This window comes from Vicugna pacos, unplaced genomic scaffold (assembly GCF_048564905.1).
Source record: "Vicugna pacos unplaced genomic scaffold, VicPac4 SAC-SAT, whole genome shotgun sequence".
Taxonomy (NCBI): Eukaryota; Metazoa; Chordata; class Mammalia; order Artiodactyla; family Camelidae; genus Vicugna; species Vicugna pacos.
This window is the reverse complement of record NW_027328721.1, coordinates 19,257,223-19,280,010: the sequence shown is the minus strand read 5'-3', so window position 1 is coordinate 19,280,010 and position 22,788 is coordinate 19,257,223. Positions and strand designations below refer to the sequence as shown.

The window sequence follows — 22,788 nt, the reverse complement described above, 5'->3', positions numbered from 1 at the left end:
GCTCCTGGGCATATATCCAGGAGGAACCCTACTTCAAAATGACACCTGCACACCAGTGTTCACAGTAACACTATTTACAATAATCAAGACATGGAAACAGCCTAAATGTCCATCAACAGATGACTGGATAAAGAAGATGTGATATATTTATACAATGGAATACTATTCAGCCACAAAAATCTACAACATAACGTCATTTACAGCAACATAGATGTTACTGGAGAATGTCATTCTAAGTGAAGTAAGCCAGAAAGAGAAAGAAAAATACTATATGAGATCACTCATATGCGGAATGTAAAAAACACAACAAAACATAAATGCAAAACAGAAACAGACTCATAGACATAGAATACAAACGTGTGGTTGCCAGGGGGATGAAGGGTGGGAAGGGACTGGGATTTCAAAATGTAGCATAGATAAACAAGATTGTACTGTGTAACATGGGGAAATATAGACAGGATCTTGCAGTGGCTCACAGTGAAAGAGAATGTGACAATGAATGTATGTATGTTCAAGTATAACTGAAAAATTGTGCTGTACACTGGAATTTGACACACCATTGTAAAATGACTACAACTCAATAATAAGAAAAAGTTTGAAAAATAGAAACTGAGAGGATGGAATAATATATTTTATGCAAATGGAAATGATATGAAAGCAGGAGTAGCAATACTTATAACAGATAATATAGATTTTAAAACTAAGGCCACAAAGGGAGATAAAGAAGGACAGTATATAATGATCACAGGAGCAATACAAGATGAAACTATTACACTCCTTAACATATATGCACCCAATATAGGAGCACTTAAATATATATATATAAAAATACTAACAGACATAAAGGGAAAAGTTAATAAGAATACAGTCATAGTAGAAGAATTTAACACCACACCAACATTTTTGGGCAGGTCTTTCAGATAGAAAATCAATAAGGCAATGGAAATACTAAATGATACATTAGAACATTTGGAAATGGTTGATATCTGTAGGACATTTCATGCCTCCAAAACAGAATAAACACTTTTTTTTTCAAGTGCTCTTGGATCATTCCCTAGGAAAGACCACATAGTCAGGCACATAAGTAACCTCAAACAAATTAAGAAGATAGAAATTATTCCAATCATCTTCTCTGACCACAATAGCAGGAAACTATAAATCAACCACAGGAAAACAAATGAGAAAAAATGACAGCACGTAGAATAAACAGCATGCTAGTAAAAAAGCAATGTGTCAACGACGGAATCAAAGAAGAAATTTAAAAATACCTTGAGACAAATGACAATACAAATACGACCAGACAAAATCTATATCTTGCCGCAACAGCAGTCCTAAGAGGGAAGTTCAAAGAGATAGAGATCTTCCTAAACAAACAGACAAACAAACAAACAAAAAACCAAAACTCAAATAAATAACCTCACCTACCACCTAAAATAATTAGAAAAAAAAAAGAAAAAACAAAACCCAAAGTACAAGAAGGAAAGAAATATTAAAGATCAGGGGGGAAAGAAATAAAACATAGATTAAAGAAACAATAGAAGAAATCAATCAAAGCAAGAGCAGGTTTTATGAAAGACTAAAAAAAATTGACAAACCTCTGGCCCAGCTCACCAAGAAAAGAGAGCACACACAAATAAACAAAATAAGAAATGAATGGTGAGATTACAACCAACACCACAGAAATACAAACAATTCTAAGAGAATATTATGAACACCTATGTGGCAAACAATTGGACAATTTAGAAAAAATGGAAAAGTTTCTAGAAACATACATCCATCAAACATCCATCAAAACTGCATCAAGAAGAAATAGATCATACAAACAGACCAATCAGTAGAAGTGAAATAGCATCAACAATTAAAAAACTCCCTGCAAACCAAAGTTCAGGACCAGATAGCGTCACTGAGGAATTCTATCAAACATACAAAGAGCTCATGCCAGTTCTTCTCAAACTCTTCCAAAAGATTAAAGAGGAAGGTATACTCCCAAGTTCATTCTATGAAGCCACCATTACTCTGATAGCAAAGCCAAAGACATTAACAAAAAGGAAATCTATAGGCCAATGACTTTGATGAATATAGACACAAAAATACTCAATAAAAAGTTGCAAAGTCCAACAACACTTAAAAAAGATCATACACCATGATCAAGTTGGATTCATCCCAGGGACAAAGGATACATAAATGAATCCATGTGGTACACCACATTACCAAGAGAAAGGATAAAAATCACATGTTTATCTGAATAGATGCAGAAACAGCATTTGATAAAATTCAACAACCTTTTATTATAAAAACTCTTATCAAATTGGGTGTAGAGCAACATATCTCAACATAGTAAAAGCTACTTATGACAAAGCTACAGCCAGTATAATACTCAATGGTGAAAAGCTGAAAGCCCTCCCACTAAAATCTGGAACAAGAAAAGAATGTCGTGTTTCACCACTTCTATTCAATATAGCATTGGAAGTTCTAGCCATAGCAATTAGACAAGAAAACTAAAACAGTTCCAAACTGGAAGAGAAGAGGTAAAATTGTCATTATAGATGGATGACATAATACTATATATAGAAAACACTAAAAGCTCCACACAAAGACTATTAGAGCTGATAAAAGAAACTGGCAAGGTAGCAGGATACAAGATTAACATCCATAAGTCAGAGGCATGTCTTTACACTAACAATGAAATATCAGAAAAGGAAAGTAAAGAAGTAATTCCTTTTAAGACTGTATCAAAAAAGAAACAAAACTTAGGAATAAATCTGACCAAGAAAGTTAAAGTCTTATATGTGGAGAATTAGAAAATGCTAAGGAAATTAAAGAGGATTTAAAGAAATGGAAAGATATCCCATGTTCTTGGATTGGAAAAATTAATATTGTTAAAATGACCATATACCCAAAGCAATCTACAGATTTAATGTGATTCCTATCAAATTACCCAGGAAATTTTTCACAGAACTAGAACACATCATACTATAATTTATATGGAATCAAAATAGACACAGAGCTGCCTAAGCATTACTGAAGAAAAAGAACAAACCTGGAGGAATAATCCTTCCAGGCTTCAGACAATACTACAGAGCTACACTAATCATATCAGCATGGTTCTGGAACAAAAACAGGCATATGGATCAATGGAACAGCATAGAGACCCCAGAAATAGTTCCACAAACTTTTGGTCAATTAATCTTTGACAAAGGAGGCAAGAACATACAATGGAGTAAAGACAGTCTCTTCTGCCAGTGGTATTGGGAAAACTGGACAGCTGCATGTAAATCAATGAAGTTAGAATACTCCCTCATACCATACACAAAAATAAATTCAAAAAGACTTATAACTTTAAACATAAGACAAGATACTATAAACCTCTTAGAAGAAATCATAGGCAAAACATTATCCCACATAAATCTCAGTAATGTTCTCCTGGATATTCTACCCAAGCAATAGAAATAGAAGCAAAAATAAACAAATGGGACCTATCTAATTAAACTTATAAGTTTTGTCACAACAAAGTAAACCATAAACAAAACAAAGAGACAACCTACTGAATGGGAGAAAATATTTGTAAAAGATGAATTTGACAAGGGCTTAATCTCCAGAATATTTAAGCAGCTCATACAACTTCGTAAGAAAAAAACATAACCAATTAAAAAATGGGCAGAAGACCTAAGCAAGCAATTCTCCAATAAAGACATACAAATGGCCAAAATGCACATGAAAAAATGCTCAATATCAGTAATTATCAGAGAAATGCAGGTCGAAAGTACAGTGAGGTATCACATGACAACAGTCTGAATGGTCATCATTCAAAAGTCCACAAAGAGTAAATTCTGGAGAGGATTTGGAGGAAAAGGAATCCTCTATATTATTGATGGGAATGTGGTTTGGTGCAGCCATTGTGGAAAACATTATGAAGAGTCCTCAAAAGACTAAAAATACACTTACCATCTTATCCAGCAATCCCATTCCTGGGCTTATGTCCAGAGGGAATCTTAATTCAAAAAGATACATGCACCCCAATTTTCATAGCAGCACTATTTACAATAGACAAGACATTGAAACAACCTACATGTCCACTAACAGATAACTGGTAAGAAGTTGTGGTGTATTTATACAATAGAATACTACTCAGTCATAAAAAAGAATACAATAATGCAATTTGCAGCAACTTGGATAAACCTGGGAAATGCCATTCTAAGTGAATTAAATCAGAAAGAAAGAAAAATTCCATATGATATCACTGAAATGTGGAATCAGAAAAAAAGGCAAACTTATTTACAAAACCAAAACAGACTTATTTACAACACCAAAACAAACTCACAGACATAGTAAACAACCTTATGGTTACCAAGTGGTTAAGGATGTGGAAAAGGATAAATTAGAGTTTGAGATTTGCAGATACTAATTACTATGCATAAAATAGATAAACAAGTTTATACTGTATAGCACAGAAAACTCTATTCATATATTGTAGTAACTTATAGTTAAAAATAATATTAAAATGAAGATATGTTGTTCCTATATGATTGAAGTATTGTGATGTACACCAGAAATTGACACAACATTGTAAACTGACTATACTTAAATAAAAATATATTTTTAAAAATGGGGAGAAAACAGACATTTCTTCTAAATAGACATTTCTCCAAGGAAGACATACAGATGGCTAACAGGCACACGAAAAAATGCTCAGTATCACTAATTATTAGGGAAATGCAAATCAAAAATACTATGAGGTTTCACCTATTACCAGTCAAATGGCCATCATTAAAAAGTCCACAAATGATAAATGCTGCAGAGGATGTGGTGAAAAGGGCACCCTCCTACACTATTGGTGGGAATGTAAATTGGTGCAGCCACTTTAAAGGACAATATGGAAGTTAATTTAAAAATTACTAGTTAACATGTGATCCAGCAATCCTACTTCTGGGCACATATCTAGAGAAAAATATAATTCAAAAAGACACATGCACCCCAATGTTCACAGCAGCACTATTTACAACAGCCAAGACATAGAAACAACATAAATGTCCATTGATAGATGACTGGATAAAAAATTGTGGTAAATTTTTACAATGGAATCCTACTCTACTACATATATATATGTACTTGTATATATATAGTGTATATATATAATATCACTTGCAGCAACATGGATGACCTGGAGATCATCATTATAAGTGAAGTAAGCCAGAGATAGAAAATTTCTACATTTATAAGTGGAATCTACAAAAAAAAAAAAAAAAAGACACAAATGAACTCACCTGCAAAACAGAAACAGACTGACAGACATTGAAAACAAACTTATGGTTCCCAGGGATGAAAGGGAGTGGTAAAGGATAAATTGGGAGTTTGAAATTTGCATATACTAAATACTATATATAAAACAAATAACAAGTTCATACTGTAAAGCACAGGGAACTATTCAATATCTTTCAGTGACCTATAATGAAAAAGAATATGAAGACAAAAATATATATGTATATGTATATATATGACTGAAATATGCTGAACAGCACAAATTACACAAAATTGTAAACTGACTATATTTCAATTACAAAATGCATAAACATAAGAGAATAGCATATGAAATACAATTTAGGGGCCTGTGGAAATTATTGAAGAACTGGAGAGACCAGCTTCAGTTAGATTAAGTCGAGAGGCTTCTATTACCTTTTCACAGATAGACCGAATGAAGATACAAAGCAGACAATAGTAACTAATGTTTGGAGACCACAGAGAAAATGGAGAGGGGTTAGGCTGGGGCCACCGTTCAGTACATAAGTCTCATGGGCCTCTGGCTTGTGCTTCTGAATTGTATGTCCTATGCCTTTTAATGAACATCTGAGTTGTACAGAGATGAGAGAGTTTACAACTGCAGACCCTGAATTCACCGTGAATCCTGTTTAGTCCTGCAGTATTCTAAGCATTGCTGGAAGGCTGTCTGTCATTTTAGTAATAACAGATTTATAACTTCAATTTATTGAGCATTTGCTATATAGAAGGCACTTTACATATCAACTCACTGGAATTCTTAAAATTCCTAAATAATTGTTGAGTCATTTCACAGATGAGAAACTTGACATTTGTATCAGGCTAATCTATCCACAGTTATGGTTAAGAATCAGCAGTTTGTTGACACTGTCTGCCTTATGCACTTAAAATTGGTGAAAATTACAGCTTTGTTACGTGTTCTCAAAATTTATAATAACCAATAAAGAGTCATGACTTTATTTGAGCATGTCCAGGGTATTTCACACTATACCTCAGGTGATAATTTTGTCAATAAACATTTGTTGTTTTCCAGTGTCTATATATTCCTGATTGTTTTTGAAGGATATAAATAAGTCAGCACAGAAACAGCAAACAAGGTCTGAGCCAACTGTACACAAAGTCCCCTTGCCCAGCACCATCATGTCAAATCTCTGCACACAGAACTGGTCAGGGAAGCCCCATCAGAACCCGAGCATCTGTGAACTTTTACAAAGTAGTGACCTGAAGGAAGTAGTGTGGATGTCCATCAAGAATTACAGGCCTTGGTGGATTCATCCCAGAGAAAATTCTTCAGAGATGTGGTGCTAGAAAACTTCAGCCATCTGGTCTCAGTGAGTCTGTCAACAATGACTTCTTTACTTAAGTATCCAGACAAGCTTCCACATACCTCAGACCTCAATCAGCCCCGATTCATGTCTGGTCAAAGCAACGACAGCTGTCTGAAGATGTTTACATCTAGTTTGTCCATCACTACACTGGTGCCTTCCTGATCATAATTCTTGTACTCAGTTCTTTCTTGTATCCAATCTCTAAGACACAAAACAGTGCTGGAAAGTCAGTGATTATTTCTTGCATGAATGAGTAAGTGAATTAAAGATTTACTAAGTAAGTGTAATACTCTAAGCATTAAGCTGTGCAAATTAAAATAACATCGTAGAAAGAGCAGACATTTCCCTTTTCTACATAGAACTTAGATTGTTCTGGTGGAGCTAACATTTATTGGATTGTTTTTGACAAAAAAAAATAGTTCAATCAACTGTGGAGTCATCTAATTCCTTTCTAGTTGAAAACACTGAGCATTCTTCACTCTGTCTTTGCTCTCAGTTCTCTCTGCACTGGCAACAAAAGAGTCTCACTATCTTGCCTTGGAATCAGAGTGATCTTTCTCCTCTGGTGAAACCGTGAATGTTTTCAGTTTTCAAGATGTTTTTCTTCCAGCAGATATTCCTTATGGCTTAGTGTAGACTGAGCTGGAAATAAAAATCAACTTCCAGCTTCTCTCTGGAAGGAGCTAGACTGCACATCTATCTCATGTGCTGACCTTCCCAGCTGCTGTCTAAAGTCTACGTTCTAACTCACTCCTCTCTTTGGAAGCTGGCAGGGCCCTCTGGGAGCTTGAGCTGGCAGGGGGGTAATCTCTGCAGCTTCTGCCCCTCACTTGCCCCAGCAAAAACTACCAGGGCCCAGCTTCTCCCTGGAAGGAGTCTGACTGCACATCCAGCACCCAGACTTTTCCAGCTACTGCCTGACTCTTTGTCCTCTAGCTTGTATGACACTTAGAGCAAATGGAGCCCAGCACTCATTAGTCTTCTGGAGTCTGCAGAGAACAAAGTGGCAGTTCCTCATGGCCCTGCAGGCTTTCCCACAACTCCCCCTACCCCGGCTTGCTCCAACAATAGAGATCAGCTCCTAGCTTCTCTACAGACAGTGTCAGGCTACACATGCAGTGCCCCAGCTTGTCCAGTTGCTGCCTGAGGGCTGGCTTCTAATTTGCCTCTCTTGGGGCACTGACAGTACCTCAGTCTCCTGGGGGCACCTAAAAAAGGCACTATGAGTAAGAACAAGGTTTGAGAGGTACCTAGAAACTCTGGCTGGGCTGACTTGTGCCAAACATTTCTGACATAAGGCAAGACTCCGAAGATTGGGAGAGGAGGCTATTTGGTCTAAGGCAAATAAACTAACATGGAGTCAAGAAAAATGAAGAAACAATGAATATATCCTAAGAAAAAAACAAAACAAAATGAAAACAAAGATACACTCCAAGAACAATGACTGTATGATATGGAGATAAGCGATATACCCAACAGAAAATTCAAAATAGTGTTCCTAAAGATTCTTTCTGAGGTCAGAAGAGTAAAGTATGAAAAAAAAAAAAAGGGGGGGGGAGAATAAAATCATGTGAAAATAGTTTAAAGGAATTATGTTACATTATTCAGTCCAAAGACAAAACATTGGAGGACCAAGAGGAAGAGAGAAAGAAGCAGAAAAAATATAGAAATAAATCATATCTGAATTTTGTTCCAAACCTGAGGAATAAAGCAGACATCCAGGTCCAGAAACCCCAAAGGACATCAAGTAAGAGAATTCAAAGTGAATCACATCAAGACACACTATAATCAAATTGTCAGAATTTCAAGACAAATAGAGACTGTTGAAAGCAGCAAGAGAAAATTAACTTGTTATATAAATACAGGGTAATTCCCATAAAACTACCATTTGATATTTTCAGGAGAAATTTTGGAGGCCAGAAAAGACTGAGATAACATAAGCCAAAATATTGCAAGGTAAAGAAAAACTGCCAACTAAGATTGCTACACCTGTCCACAAAAGAAAAAAAAAAAAAAAAAGAGAGAGAGACAGAGAAAGAATTTCTCAGACAACCATACCTAAAGGAATTTAGCAAGAACTTTCTTAAAAGCAATGTTAGAGGGAAGTCTTCAAGTTGGAAGAAAAGGATACTAAACAGCAACTCAAGAGCAGAAGACAAACTGAATCTTAATGGTAAAGTTAAATATATACAGAAAAACAGAATACTCTATTACTATAATGGTGGTAACAAATTGCTACTAATACTACTATAAAAGTTAAAAGATGAAAGATTTAAAATAACTATAACTAAATTAGATTGCCAGATACATAATAGAAGTAGATGTATGTAAACTGTGATATCAGTAGCATATAATATGAATGGAGAGATAGAGGCGTCTTATGTGCAAGTGAAATTAAGTTGCTGTCAACTTAAAATAGGCTGTTATAACTAACAGGTATTGCAAACAAGCCCCTCGGTAACCACAAAGAATATACCTGTGGTAGAGAACAAAAAAAGAGAAAAGAAATAAAAACTTATTAATACCAAAAACAATGGAACACAAAAGACATGAAAAGAAAATGAGAGAAAAACTGCAAGACAAACAGAAAACAGTTCAAAAATGACAACAGTAAGTCATTCTTGATCAAACATTATTTTAGCTGTAAATGGGCTAAACTCCCTAATAAAAAGATACATAGTGGCTGAATGGTTTAAAAAGCCAAGCTCCACCTATATGCTGTCTACAAGAATTCATCTTAGATTTAAGGACACACATAGGCTGAAAGTAAAGTGATGGTAAAAGATATTCCATGAAAAGCTGACCGAAACAAAGCAGGAGTGGCTATTATACTTGTCCCAGACAAATGTGATGTTTAGCCAAAAATGGGACAAAAAATGTATTATGTAATTATAAACATGTCAATTCACTAGGAAGTTATAACAATTGCAATTATTTATACACATCTAATATAAGATCATCTTAATATGTAAAGCAAACATTGACAGATCTGAAAGGAGAAATTTAATGCAATACAATAGTAAGCATTTCTATATCTGATTATCAACAGTGGATAGAACATTGAGACAGAAATCAATAAACAACCAGTGGACCTAAACAACACTTTAGACAAATGGACCTAACAGACATACACAGAACTTTTCATCCAGTTGCAGAATAATTCACACTCTTTTCAAGTGAAAACAAAACATTCTCCAGGATAGATCACATGTTATGTCACAAAAGGGACCTTACAAATTGAGGAAGATTGACATCATACCAAGAATCTTTGTTGCACCATGAAATGAAACTAGAAATCAATTACAGCACAAAATTAAAAAACTCCACAAATACGAGGAAACTAAATAACACAATCTCAAATACCACTGGGTCAAAGGCAAAATCAAGAGAACTGCTGATTATAAAATTTGAATTTGAGAAGTCATAACTCACCTCTTCTCTCTAAGACTTTTAGATAAAACTAGACTCATCACAAGGCAGATGTCTGTTATTTATGACTTATTAACTGTGACTAATGGCAAATTATACCTCTACATGGAACAGAACACCTCTCATGTGAAACATTTTCCTAAGTGCTTAGGAGTATTGATTTTCAAACTGAGGTCATGTTTAAAGTGTTCTGTATAGAAATCAGTGAATTAATTGTCAATGTCTATTACTCACTTCAATCACAGAGAATTCAGATGCCCAGCCCTGCACATGACTGAACAGGATTCATGCAGATCTTGGGGTTAGCAGGTGCAGATTCTCTAATAACTACACACATCAGATGTCCATTACCAGACGTGTGGACAAAGTCAGCATCACAAGCCTGTCGCTCCAGGGATTTCTACACTGAAAGATGGCCCTAATCTGGCCCTCCAGTGACCTGAGTTCTCCCATTTCTTTCTGTCTTCTTTCTACCTCTCAGCTTTGATGGTCATACAGCATTGCTTCTTCAGGGTCGCACTCACTCTCACTGGTCTGACAGTAACAGAATCTTCCAATAAGGTTCAGGTATTTCAGTCCTTCAAAGATTTCCACAAGATCCTATGTGCTGCTCTATCTACTGCAGTTTCTCTCATCAACATACAGCCATATTTAAGGAAAAAATAAAATTTATACATTGTTTTCCAGTGTTTAAATGTGAACGAAGTTTCCTTACAAAATGAAAACTGGATGGATTTATACAAGAGGGAAGATAATTATGTTATTTAAAATTGGCAGCCATTTTCAGAGGATGCAGTTACTAATCAAAACTATGACACTGAATTCAGGTCAGATCGCTGACCCCTCACTATCCTCCATGCTCCACACTCACAGGAGCCCTGCTGTTGTCCCCTGTGCCTCCTGCACCTGTGCTGTGTTCAGCTGACCTCATTCTGACACATACGCCAGCACAACTAGAGAGTGAGCCTCTGCTTCTTCAGTCTCCCTCCACTGTGTCCACTATATGACTAATGCACATCAGAAGCCAATCAGCCATGAGTGAGGCATCTTTCCCCTGTGCCGAAGGGACTGAGACAAAGACAGCCGCTCTCATATTGGTGTAATGTGAAGACTTTCAACAGCACAAATACTGGGAAGGAGAATATTCAACTTCTGGGCCACAAAACATCTCAGGGACCTAGGGAAACATAACCAGAGCCCCTTAAATCTTTTATTACTTCTTGGTTTTATAGAGAAGATTCAGGCCTGTGGAGAAGCCTGCTTACCTACTGGCAACAGAGAAAGAGGAAGGACCTGCTTCTCTGTGATTGAACTGTCAGGATCACAGCTAACCTCCATCAGTCTCTGGATTTTCATTTACAAAAAGTTCAAGCACTAAGACACAACTGAAAAAGGAGAAAGAAGCCAAGACATTTTATAGTTTTCCACAATACCCAGGCTCACCTGCCACAAATCCCCTAACCATCACCTGGCACTGTGCTCTAAGAGAAACAGAGACCATTTCTCCTCTCCCAGATTCAGAACTAATATGGCTTTACATGCAGCTGCTCATATAGAAAATATGAATTCTCTTAATTTACATACAAGTAAATAAATTCATTGAATTTTATATGTTAATGAGTCCATGCTACTTAGAGTCTTACTCAATTCCCCCAATCCTGAAACCCAGGAGGCCCTGATTAACACATGTGTATTTCACTCTCCACCTCTATGGAAGCCTCTCTGAAATTACTCAGATTTACTACTCTTTGTTTATTCACTGATTCTCCAGTATCCAACTCAACCCTCTGGAAACCTCATTCCCTCCCTATCTACCCTGCCCCTACCCCTCAGGATACACTTATCCTCACACATCCTGCCTCTACTATGTAGGGTTTTAAGTAATGTCACTTCCTCAACAATGGCTTCTGTCCCATGTAATTGGTTACTTACCAAGGAACTTATGAATTTACTCCATAAGAGTAGTTTAATTAGTAATTAGTACTCCATGCTGAAGAGTTCAGTGACATCCAAAGCTCAAGTTTCTCAACATGTGTATCATAAATGGAACATCCCATATGTAGGTTTCACTGAATATGTCACTACTTCATGAGTCCTGTAATACAAATGGTAAATCACGATTAATAGGAAGAAAATCAAAATAAGTCTGGTTGATGTATGTCTTCTTTTTAACAAAATATTTTCCATTTAATGAGGTAAATCAAGTAAACACAGTTATGGAACATATATTATGTCTATAGATTATTTCTTTTTTTTTTTTTAACAGTCTCAAAAGTAACTTTCTCAACTTTGCACAGAAGTGTCATTGTGGATTCTGTTTTTTCTCAGTACTGTAGAAAATCTGAAACAAAAAGTTCTGTGCTTGTCTTTATTTAAAATAACTTGTAATGTATCTGCATTCTCTCAGATTATGGGCCCAAGTGTGTCCATCTATGTCTTTCTACTATGGTCTGTCTTTGTCTACATGGTGCACATGGATGCTTCAGCCTCACCCCATGTTCTAGTGTATTCTCAGTGCTGTCCTGCCTGTGAACAGTTGTAAGCTGTTCTTCTGAGGGGGAGCAAAGTCTGTAATAACCTACATTGCAAAGTCTGTAATGACCTACATTGCCATCCTGGTGACATCACCCCACAATATTTTTTATTTCATTTCTGATATCTTCTTTAACCCAATAGTTTATAAGGAGTATGCACATTAATTTTCACACATTTGTGAATTTTCTTATTTTCCTCTGTCATTAATTTTTGGTTTATACCATTATTATCAGAAATGATACTTGATATGATTTCAGTCTTCTTACATTTGCTGAGCCTTGTTTTGTGACTTTATAAAGGACCTACCTAGAGAATGTTTCTTGTGTGCTTGAGAAGAACGTCGTTCTGTTGCTACTGGGCAGAATATTGTGCATATATCTGTTAGGTCTATTTCTTTAAAGATGTAGCTCAAGTAAATATTTATTTATTTATTTTCTGTCTTTAAAAACACAGACTGAGAGTGAAGGGACAGAAAAAGATACTTCAAACAAATAGGAAAAAAAGGGGTGAGTTACACCTAAAACAGTCAAAAATACATTAATCTAACAAAGGTCAAAAAAGGCAAAGAAGGTCATTATATAATGATAGAGGAGTCAATCCATCCAAATAAATGTAACAATTATTAATATTTATGCATCCAAAATCAGAGCAACTAAATATATGTATAGCAAAAACAAGCTAAAAGGCAGAATAAACTACACTATGATAATTGTTGAGAACTTTAACACCCCACTCTCCACAAGTGATAGATCATCCAGACAATAGTTCAATACAGGATCTGTTGATGTGAACAACACTGAAGATCAAATGGTCCTAACAGTCATATATAAAATATTCTGTCTAACAAAAGTTGAATATACATTCTTCTCAAGTGTACAAAATTTTTTTTCTAGACGAGACCACATATTATGTCATATATCAAATCTCAACAAATTCAAGACTGAAATTATACCAAATGTCTTCTCTGATCATAGTATAAAACTAGAAATCAGTAGGAGGAAGAAAACTGGAAAGCTAATGAACACATAGAAATTGATCAACACTCTCCTGACCAACTAATGTATCAAAGAATAAATTTAAGAGGAAATAACAAAGTGTCTTGAGACAGACTAAAATGGAAACAAAGCATACCAAAGCCCATGAGATATAGCAAAACCAATTCCGACAGGGTGGTCTATTACAATAAATGCCTAACTTAAGAAATAAGAAAGAGCTCAAATAAACAATCTTACTTTTCTCCTCAAGGACCTGGAAAAAGACCAAACTGAGCCAAAGTTAGCAGAAGGAAGGACATAATAAAGATTACAGCAGAAATCAATGTGATAGACAAAACAACAGTAAAATTTAGCAATATTAAGAGCTAGTTCATTAAATAAATAAACAAAATTTTGAATTTTTTGCTACACTGCACAAGGAAAAGGAGAGAGGAACAAAATCAACAAATTATAAATGATAGAGAAGACATTGCATCTCTACCACAGAAATAAGAAGGATAATAAGTTACTATGAACAACTACATGCAGATAAACTAGACAACCTAGATAAATGGAAAAAAAAATTCTTAGAAACATATCTAGCAAGAGGGAATCAAGAAGAAATAAAAAATCTAAATGAACCATTTACCACTGTGGAGAATAAATCTGTAATCAAAACTCTTCAAATGAAGGAAAGCTCAAGATCAGATGGTTTCACTGGTAAATTTTACCAAATATGTAATGATTTAATGCCAATCCTCAAGTCTTTTAAAAAATAGACAAGGAAGGAAAATTCCCAAATTCATTTTACAAGGCTAGCATTGCTTTCAAACTGCCAGAGAAGAAAATTTAGGCCAATAACCCAGATGAATGTAGATTTTAAAAAATACTAGCAAATCAAATAAATGTGATGCCATCTCATTAATAGAACAAAAGAAAAAATATAATGATCAATAGACACAGGAAAACACCAAACAGCCTAGGTATAAAATGAATGTAACTCAAGGCCACGGTTCAAAACATACTCAGTAGTGGAAGTCCGAAACTTTCCCCTAATGTCAGGAACAAGGCAAAGGAGCCCACCCCCACCGCTCACTCAGAAGAGTAATGAAAGTCCTAGCTGGAGCAGTCAGGTAAGGAGGAGACAGGAAAGTCATCAAAACTGGAAAATAAGAAGTGCAAATATCTCTAGTTTAAGATAACATGATTTTATCTATAGAAAGTCCTAAAAACTTCACCAAAATCCTGTTAGAACTAATCAGCATAATCAGTAAAGTTGCAGAATAAAAATTTTAAATGCAAAAATCAGTCATATCTCTATACACTGAAAATTACCTGAGGACTAAATTCATCCAAGGAGATAAAATATCACTCTATGAAATAAACTAAAAAATACAGACAAGTGTAAAGTTATCCCTTGCCCATGAATTGGAAGAATTATATTGTTAAAATGCCCATCCTACACAAAGCCATATGTTGATTTAATTCCTATCAAAATCCAGTGGCATTTTTTAAAGTAGGAAAAAAAAAAAACAATACAAAAATGTATAAGGAAACACAAAAGACCTTGTACATACAATGTTGGAGATATTGCATTCTATATCAAACTATAATATAAAGCTATAATAATCAAAATAGCATGGTACTGCCATAAAAACAATGGAATAGAAATGAGAGTCTAAATACAATCCCATGCATGTAAAGTCAACCAGTATTTGACAAGGTGGTCAGGAAGACTCAGTGGAGCAAAGACAGTCTTGTCAATAACTGGGCTTGGAGAATTTTATATTCACATGCCAAAGAATAAAATTAGACCTCTATCTAACACCACTCTGAAAATTAAATATAAAGGAAAGAAAGTCAAATATAAGACTGGAAGTCATAAAATTCCTAGAAGAAAACAGTAAAAATCTTTTTAACACAGGTCTTAAAAATTATTTTTGATGATACTTTAAGCATAAACAACAATTAAAAAAATAACAAATGAAACTACATCAAACTAAAAATCTCCTACATGAGACAATCAACAAAATGAAAAGACAGCCTATATAATGGGAAAAAAAATCTAAAAACCTTATAACTAATAAGGTGTTGATATCCAAAATACATATCACACAACTAAAAAGCATCAAAACAAATAACCCACTTAAAAGCTGTGCAAAACACCTAAAAATACATTTTTTCAAAGAAAATACATGAATTTCCAACAAATACATGAAAATGTGCTCAACATCACAAAACATTAGGGAAACTAAAATCAAACACCCAAGGAGATATCGACTCAGGATTATTAGGATGAATTTATCAAAAAGACAAGAGGCTTACTATTAAATGCTAGCAAAGGTATGGAGAAAAGGGACTGTTTGTGTACTTTTGGTTGGCTTATGAGTTGGTTTGGCCTCTATGAAAAACACTAGAGAGGTTCCTCAACATTTAACAGGACTACCATATGACCCAAAATTTCTACATATGGGAAATGTATCTAAAATAATTGAAAACATTTTGTTGAAGAGACATCTGCACCCATGTTCACAGCAACATTATTTATAATAGGCAAGAGATGATAATGACCTGCCTATCAACAAATGCTTGCATATAAAAGTTGTGCTATATTTAGACAATGGAGTATTATTCAGCAATATAAAGAAGGAAATTCTGCCATTGGTGACAATATGGATGGAGGTTGAGGGCATCATGCTAAGTAAGAGAAGTCAGGCAGAGCAAGACAAATACTGTATGTCCTGATTTATATGTGAAAAAAATAAACAAAAAGTAAAATATCACATTTTTGGTTACCAAAGTTGGGCAGTGGGAAGAGGGAGAATTTGATGTAGGAAGTCCAAACATACCAACGTCCAGTTATGGGATAAACAAGTATTGAAATGTTATGTACAACATGATGAATACAGTTAACATTGCTCTGTGGTATATTTGAAAGCTGTTAAGCAAGTAGACCTTAAGTGTTCTCATTACAGGAAAATATATTTTGTTTCCTTTGTTTTCTGCATCTATATTAAAATGATGTATGTTAACTAATCTTATGTGATAATCATTTCATAATATATCAAGTCAAATCATTATAATATGCATTTGAATCTTAAACAGCACCATATTATATCTCAATAAAACCGGGGTGGGTAATTTATAACAGTTTTACAATAATTTTCTTGAAATTAAAAGAAAATCTTGAAACAAAAGATAATGGAAACACAACTTACTAAAACTTACAAGATACCATGAAAATAGTTATGAGTTTATTACAACAAATTAGTATGACAAGAAGAAAGAATTGCAAATAAACAACTTTACTTCTCAAGGGACTAGAGCAAAAAACAAAATCCTACTAAGTTCACAAGTAGCAAAGAAATGAAATAACAAATGTGAGAGAATAAACAAAGACTGTAAATATTAGAAAACATCAATGCTAGAGTTTGTTTTTGAAATGGTAAAATTGACAAACTGAGCTATACTAACAAAGGGTAAAACAATATGCAAATAAATCAGAAATGAGAGGCGATATTATAACTGATGCAGCAGAAATACAACAGCTTATACGAGGTGACTATCAACAAATACACACAAACAACTCGGTTATGCTGGGAAAAATAAACTCAAAGAAATATAAAAACTACCAAAACTGACTAATAAAAAAACAGAAAATCTGAACAAACCAATGATGAATGAAAAGATTGTATCAGTAAAAAAATAAAAAATAAAATAAACATAAAAAGAGGCTAAGACCAGACAGTTTCTTTGGGATATTCAACCAAACATTTAAATAGAATTAATACAATCATCTCAAACTTTTTAAAAACATGAAGAGGAGGCATATTTGCAAACTCATTTGATGAGTCCAACATTACCCTGATACCAAAGGCAGAAAAGAACACTACAAGGAGGAAAAATAAAAAAACTAGCAAGTATTACTGATAAATATAGATGCAAGATTTCTCAATGACATATAAGCAAATCAAATTCAACGGTATATTGAAAAGATCATATACCATGTCAAGCGGAATTTATCCCTGAATCCAAGGACAATTCAACCTATGTAAATCAAACATGTGATGCATCACATTAATGAATGAAATACAAAAATCATATGGTAATCTCAATAGATGCAGAAAAACATGTGAAAAAATTAAACAGCCTTCCATAAACAAACAAACAAACAAACAAAACCTCAACAAATTGCTATACAAAGTAAGTAATTAAACATAATAAATGTCATACTGGACAAGTTCACAGTAAACATCATACTCAATGGTGAAGTGTTTTTTGACAAAAATATAAACAAAATAATTTTGTGCAATCACCACTCATTTACCACATAATACTGGAAGTCCTGGCCAGAGCAATTAGTCAAGATAAATACATAAAAGTAATCAAAATTGAAAAGGATTAAGCAAAACTATTTGTTTGCATTTAATATGATCTTATATATAGAAAATCCTAATGATTCCATCAAAAACCTATTACAAACAATAGACAAATTCAGTCAAGTTGCAAGATACAATTTTCAACATGTGAACAGCAATGTGTTTCTATATACCAACAACAAACAATTTGAAAAATAAATTTAAAAAGCATTCATATTTAAAATGACATAAAAAATTAGGAATAAATTAAACCAAGTATGTAAAATATCCTTACACTGAAAATGACAAAACACTGATTAAAAAAAAAAACAACTGAAAAAAAGATAAATGGAAACAATTTTCATGGTTATGAATTAGAAGTATTAAAACTGTAAGAATGTCTGTGTCACCCAAAGCTGTCTATAGATTCAATGCAATCCCTATCCAAATTCAAATGACATTTACACAGAAATACAGAAAACAAGCCTAAAACTTGTATGGAACCACAAGACACCCCTAATAACCAAATCAACCTGGTCAAAGAATTAATCTATAGATATCACAATTCCTAATTTCAAACTTTATTACAAAACTATAGTAATCAAAAATGGTAGGTAACAGTAAAAAATAGAGACCAAGTCCAATGAAGCAATCAAGTGCTCAGAAACAAACCCACTTATATAGTGCCAACAAGTACTTCACACGGGAACCAAGAAGATGTAAAGGGAAAACTATAGACTCTTCAATAAATTGTGCAGGAAAAAACTGGATAATGACCTACAGATGAATACAATTGGACCCCTTTCTTGCAGCACTCACAGAAATTAACTCAAAATGGACTGAAGGCTTAAATTTAAGACCAAAAACTGTAAAACTACTTGAAGAAAATGTAAACATAAAGCTCCTTGCTATGGTTTTGGCAAATATTTTTTGGATATGACACCAAAGTTTCAAGTAACAAAAGCAAAAACAAACAAGTGGAACTACAGAAATTTAAAAAACAAAAACAAAACAAAACAAACAAAACAAAACAAAACAAAAAAACAAAAAAACCTCCACAGCAAAACAAATAATCAGCAAACTAAAAAGCAACTACAGAATAAAATAACATACAGGTAATTTTTTTTCCATTTGTTAATCAAAAAACATTTTTTTATAAAATATATAAGTAAGTCATAAAATAATAGCAATCAAATAAAACATTAAAAATAGGTTAAAGGACTTGAGTAGATTTTTTTTCAAAAAGACATATAGATGGCCAATAGGTACATGAATAAATGCTCAACCTCACTAATCATCAGGGAAATGTAAATCAAAATCACAATGACACATCACATCACACCTGTTAGAATAGCCATTATAAAAAAGAAAAAAAATGTTTGCAAGAATATGAAGAAAAGGTAAAACTTGTTTAATTTTTTGGTCAAAATGTAAACTGGTACAGTCGAATGAATATAAAAGAATTAAATTGGACCCCATCTTACACTACTCACAAAAAAATCTCACAATAAAATAGTCAAATTGTGACTTGAAATCATAAAACACCTTAAAAAAAAATCATAGAGTAAAATCCCCTCGACCTTGATCTTGTAAATAATGATTATTTGGATATGACTCCAAAGTACAGGCAAACAAAGCAAAAGCAAAAAGAAACAAGCGGGACTAAGTCAGTGTAAAAACTTCTGCATAGAAAAGAATTTGAAAAAATTAAAAGGCATCATATGGAATGGGAGAATCTATTAGCAAACCATCTTTTGATAAATGGTATTTACTGAAGTATATAAATACATCATACAACTTAGCAGCCAAAAAAATAAATCTAATTAAAAATGAATAAAAGATCTGAATAGACATTTTTCCTAAGAAAACATACAAATGTGCAACACGAAAAGGTTGTCATTAATCATCAGGGAAATGCAAATCAAGACCACGAAACCATATCACAACTGTTACAATGGCGAAAGTGAAAAAAGACAAGTGAGTACAATGATTGGAAGGGATGTGAAGAAAATCCTTGTGTGTTGTTGGTAAAAATGTAAATAACCACAGACACTAGGAAAAGCAGTATGGAATTTCTATCAAAAATTTAAAGTAGTATCCACGAGTCCCAGCACCATATTTCAAAGAGACTATCCTTTGCCCACTGAACGTGTTTTACTTCCGTCTCAAATAGTAGTTGACCTAATATACAGGGGTTTACTACTGGGTCCTCTATACTGTTAATTTAAACCATGTGTGTATTTTAATACCAATATCATTGTGTCTCATACTGTAACATTGTGATTTAGTTCTAAATCAGGAAGTGTGATGACTCCCAATTTGTTCTTTCCCAGGATTGCTCTGGTGTCTGGATCTCTGGTAGTCACATAAAACATTTTTAAGATTGATTTCCCTCCATGTGTAAAAAATGCTGTTGGAATATTGATAGAAATTGCACTGAAACTGTAAATGGCTTTGGGTATTATGGACATTTTAACATTAATTCTTCTGTTCCATTAGCCATACTTCTGGTCCAGTGTATCTTTCCACTTGTTTTGTCTTCTTCAATTTTTTCCATAGAAATCTTATAGTTTTCAAAGTACAAATTTTTCACTTCCATAGTTAAGTTTATTCTTAAGTATTTTATTGGTTTTAATGCTATTTTGAATGAGGAAACTCCAGCATCTTCAACAAATGTTGCTGGGAAGATTGGAAATCCACAAGCAGAAAAATGAAATTGGACACCTACTTTCCACCACTCACAAATATAATTTAAAATGGACTAATGACTGAAATGTAAGACCTCATACTTTAAAACTCCTACAGGAAAACTTAGAGAAGAAGATACTTAACTCTGGTTTGGGTAATAATAATGGGATATAACCCCAAACACAAGCCAGAAAAGCAAATATCAACAGATGGGACTACATCAAACTAAAAAGATCCTGCACAGCAAAAAACATAATCAGCAAAATATAAAGCCTAATACAGAGTAGGAGAGAATTTCTGCAAATCATATATTGGATGGAGGGTTAGTATCAAAATATACGTGAACCTCATATAACACAATAGCAAAAAAAAAAAAAAAAAAGAGTAGACAATCCAATATAAAAAATGGGCAGTGAATCTAAATTTATATCTTAACAAAGAAGACACCCAAATACACAAAAGGTACATGAAAAGATATTCAACATGACTAACAATTAGGGAAATGAAAATTGAAAGTGGAATGAAATATCCTCTCCCTCCTGTCAGAAAGGCCATCACCAAGAAGACAAGAGACAGTGCTGACCAGGATGAGGACAAAAGAAAACCCCTGTACACTGTCAGTGGGGATGTAACCTGGTTCAACCACTATGGAAAAGCTATAGAGGTTACCCAAAAGTTAAAAATAGAGCTACCATATGCTCCAACAGTCCTCCTTCTTGGTGTGCATCTGAAAGAAGTGAAAACAAGGTATTGAAAAGATAGCTGCATTCACATGTTTATTACAACATTATTCACAATAGCCAAGATATGGAAATGACCTGAGTGTCCAAAAATGAATGAATGGATAAAGAAGAAATGGCATTTATATACAATGGAATATTATTCTGTATTATGAAAGAAGGAATTTCTGCCATTTGGGATATTACAGATTGACCTTGAGGGTATTATGCTTGGTGAGATGAAATAAACAGAGAAAAGACAAATGTAAGATATCAGATATACAAAAACAAACAAACAAACAAAAAACAAGCAAGCAAACACTTAGAAACAAATTGTAAAATGGTGGTACCTAGGTGTCAGGGTGGAGGAAATGGGGAGATGTTAAAGGGTACAAATGTGCAAGCAGAAGATAAATAAGTCATGCAGATCAAATGCACAGCACAGTGATTACAGACAACAGTGCTGTACCAGTCTCCAAAGCTCGTAAGGTACTATCTTGTGAATGTTCTTGCCACCAAAAATAAAGAAAATTATACTTGTGAGTCATGTGAGAGGTGTTAGTTAAAGCTGTGTTTGTGATCACATTGCTGTATGTAAGTGGATCAAATCAACACACTGCAGACTCTGAAAAAAGAAAAAGTAGAACTGCATGATTTCACTTACACGTGTAATCTAAAAAAGCCAAACTCACACAGAGAACAGAGTGGTGATTGTCAGGGCCTGGGAGTGGGGAAATGAGAAGATGCCCAAAGAGTACAAATGTCCATGTTTAAGATGAGTGAGTTCTGGGAAATCTCACGAACAGCATGGTGACTACAGCTAACAATGCTGTATTATTTATCTGAAAGTTACTGAGAGCAGATCTCAAAAATTCTCACCACAAATGGGAATTTTATGAGTTTATGGAAGTATCCTTATTGTGATAATAATTTCACAATACATATGTGTATCAAATCACCACATTACTTACTGGTAGGGCTGTGTCCTGGGTCACTGTCTCTCAGGACTCAGACTTCAGTGAGTCTGTTTCACTTCATGGCTGAACATATTCAAATGGCCTGTTTATAAAATAAAAATAAAATGACTAATAATTCATTGTGACTAGCTTCAAGAATTTTTTGTTTTTTTTAATTTTGTTCCCATGCTTACATTTCACACTACTGGAACAAAATCAAATATATGCCAAAACAAATAGCACATTACAATAATGATAACAGAGTCCTGAACACAAATATTCAATGTTTCTTCCTGATGTTTTCTAATCAGAAGTGCTTTTTAAAATATTCAAACTCACTGGGTCCTAGATGATAGCTATGTGACAAAAGTCAAATAAGCCAAAATGACAGACAATCCTGCCAGTGGTTTTAGATAATGCCATATTTTGTGCCAGAAATTAATTACCTCTTAGAAAATCACATAAAAATACTTGAAGCTCAAACTCTGGAACGTTCCTCAAATTCATCAAACTCACATGTTATTATA

At 34.0% G+C, this 22,788-nt stretch overlaps 1 long non-coding RNA gene across 5 annotated transcripts in view; it reads right to left on the bottom strand.

Moving 5' to 3' along the window:
* Positions 1–22,788, bottom strand: part of LOC140692159 (uncharacterized) — a 36,210-nt gene that overhangs the window by 10,334 nt on the left and 3,088 nt on the right. For 2 of the 5 annotated variants that reach the window (XR_012067734.1, XR_012067737.1), the window contains exons 3-5: positions 22,277–22,364; positions 11,964–12,126; positions 11,297–11,416 (exon numbers count right to left, since the gene is read on the bottom strand). This is a non-coding gene — a long non-coding RNA (uncharacterized lncRNA). Of the gene's footprint in view, positions 1–6,661; positions 6,804–11,296; positions 11,417–11,963; positions 12,127–22,276; positions 22,365–22,788 lie in introns of all 5 variants that reach the window. The other 3 variants (XR_012067733.1, XR_012067735.1, XR_012067736.1) reach the window with 3 other exon arrangements.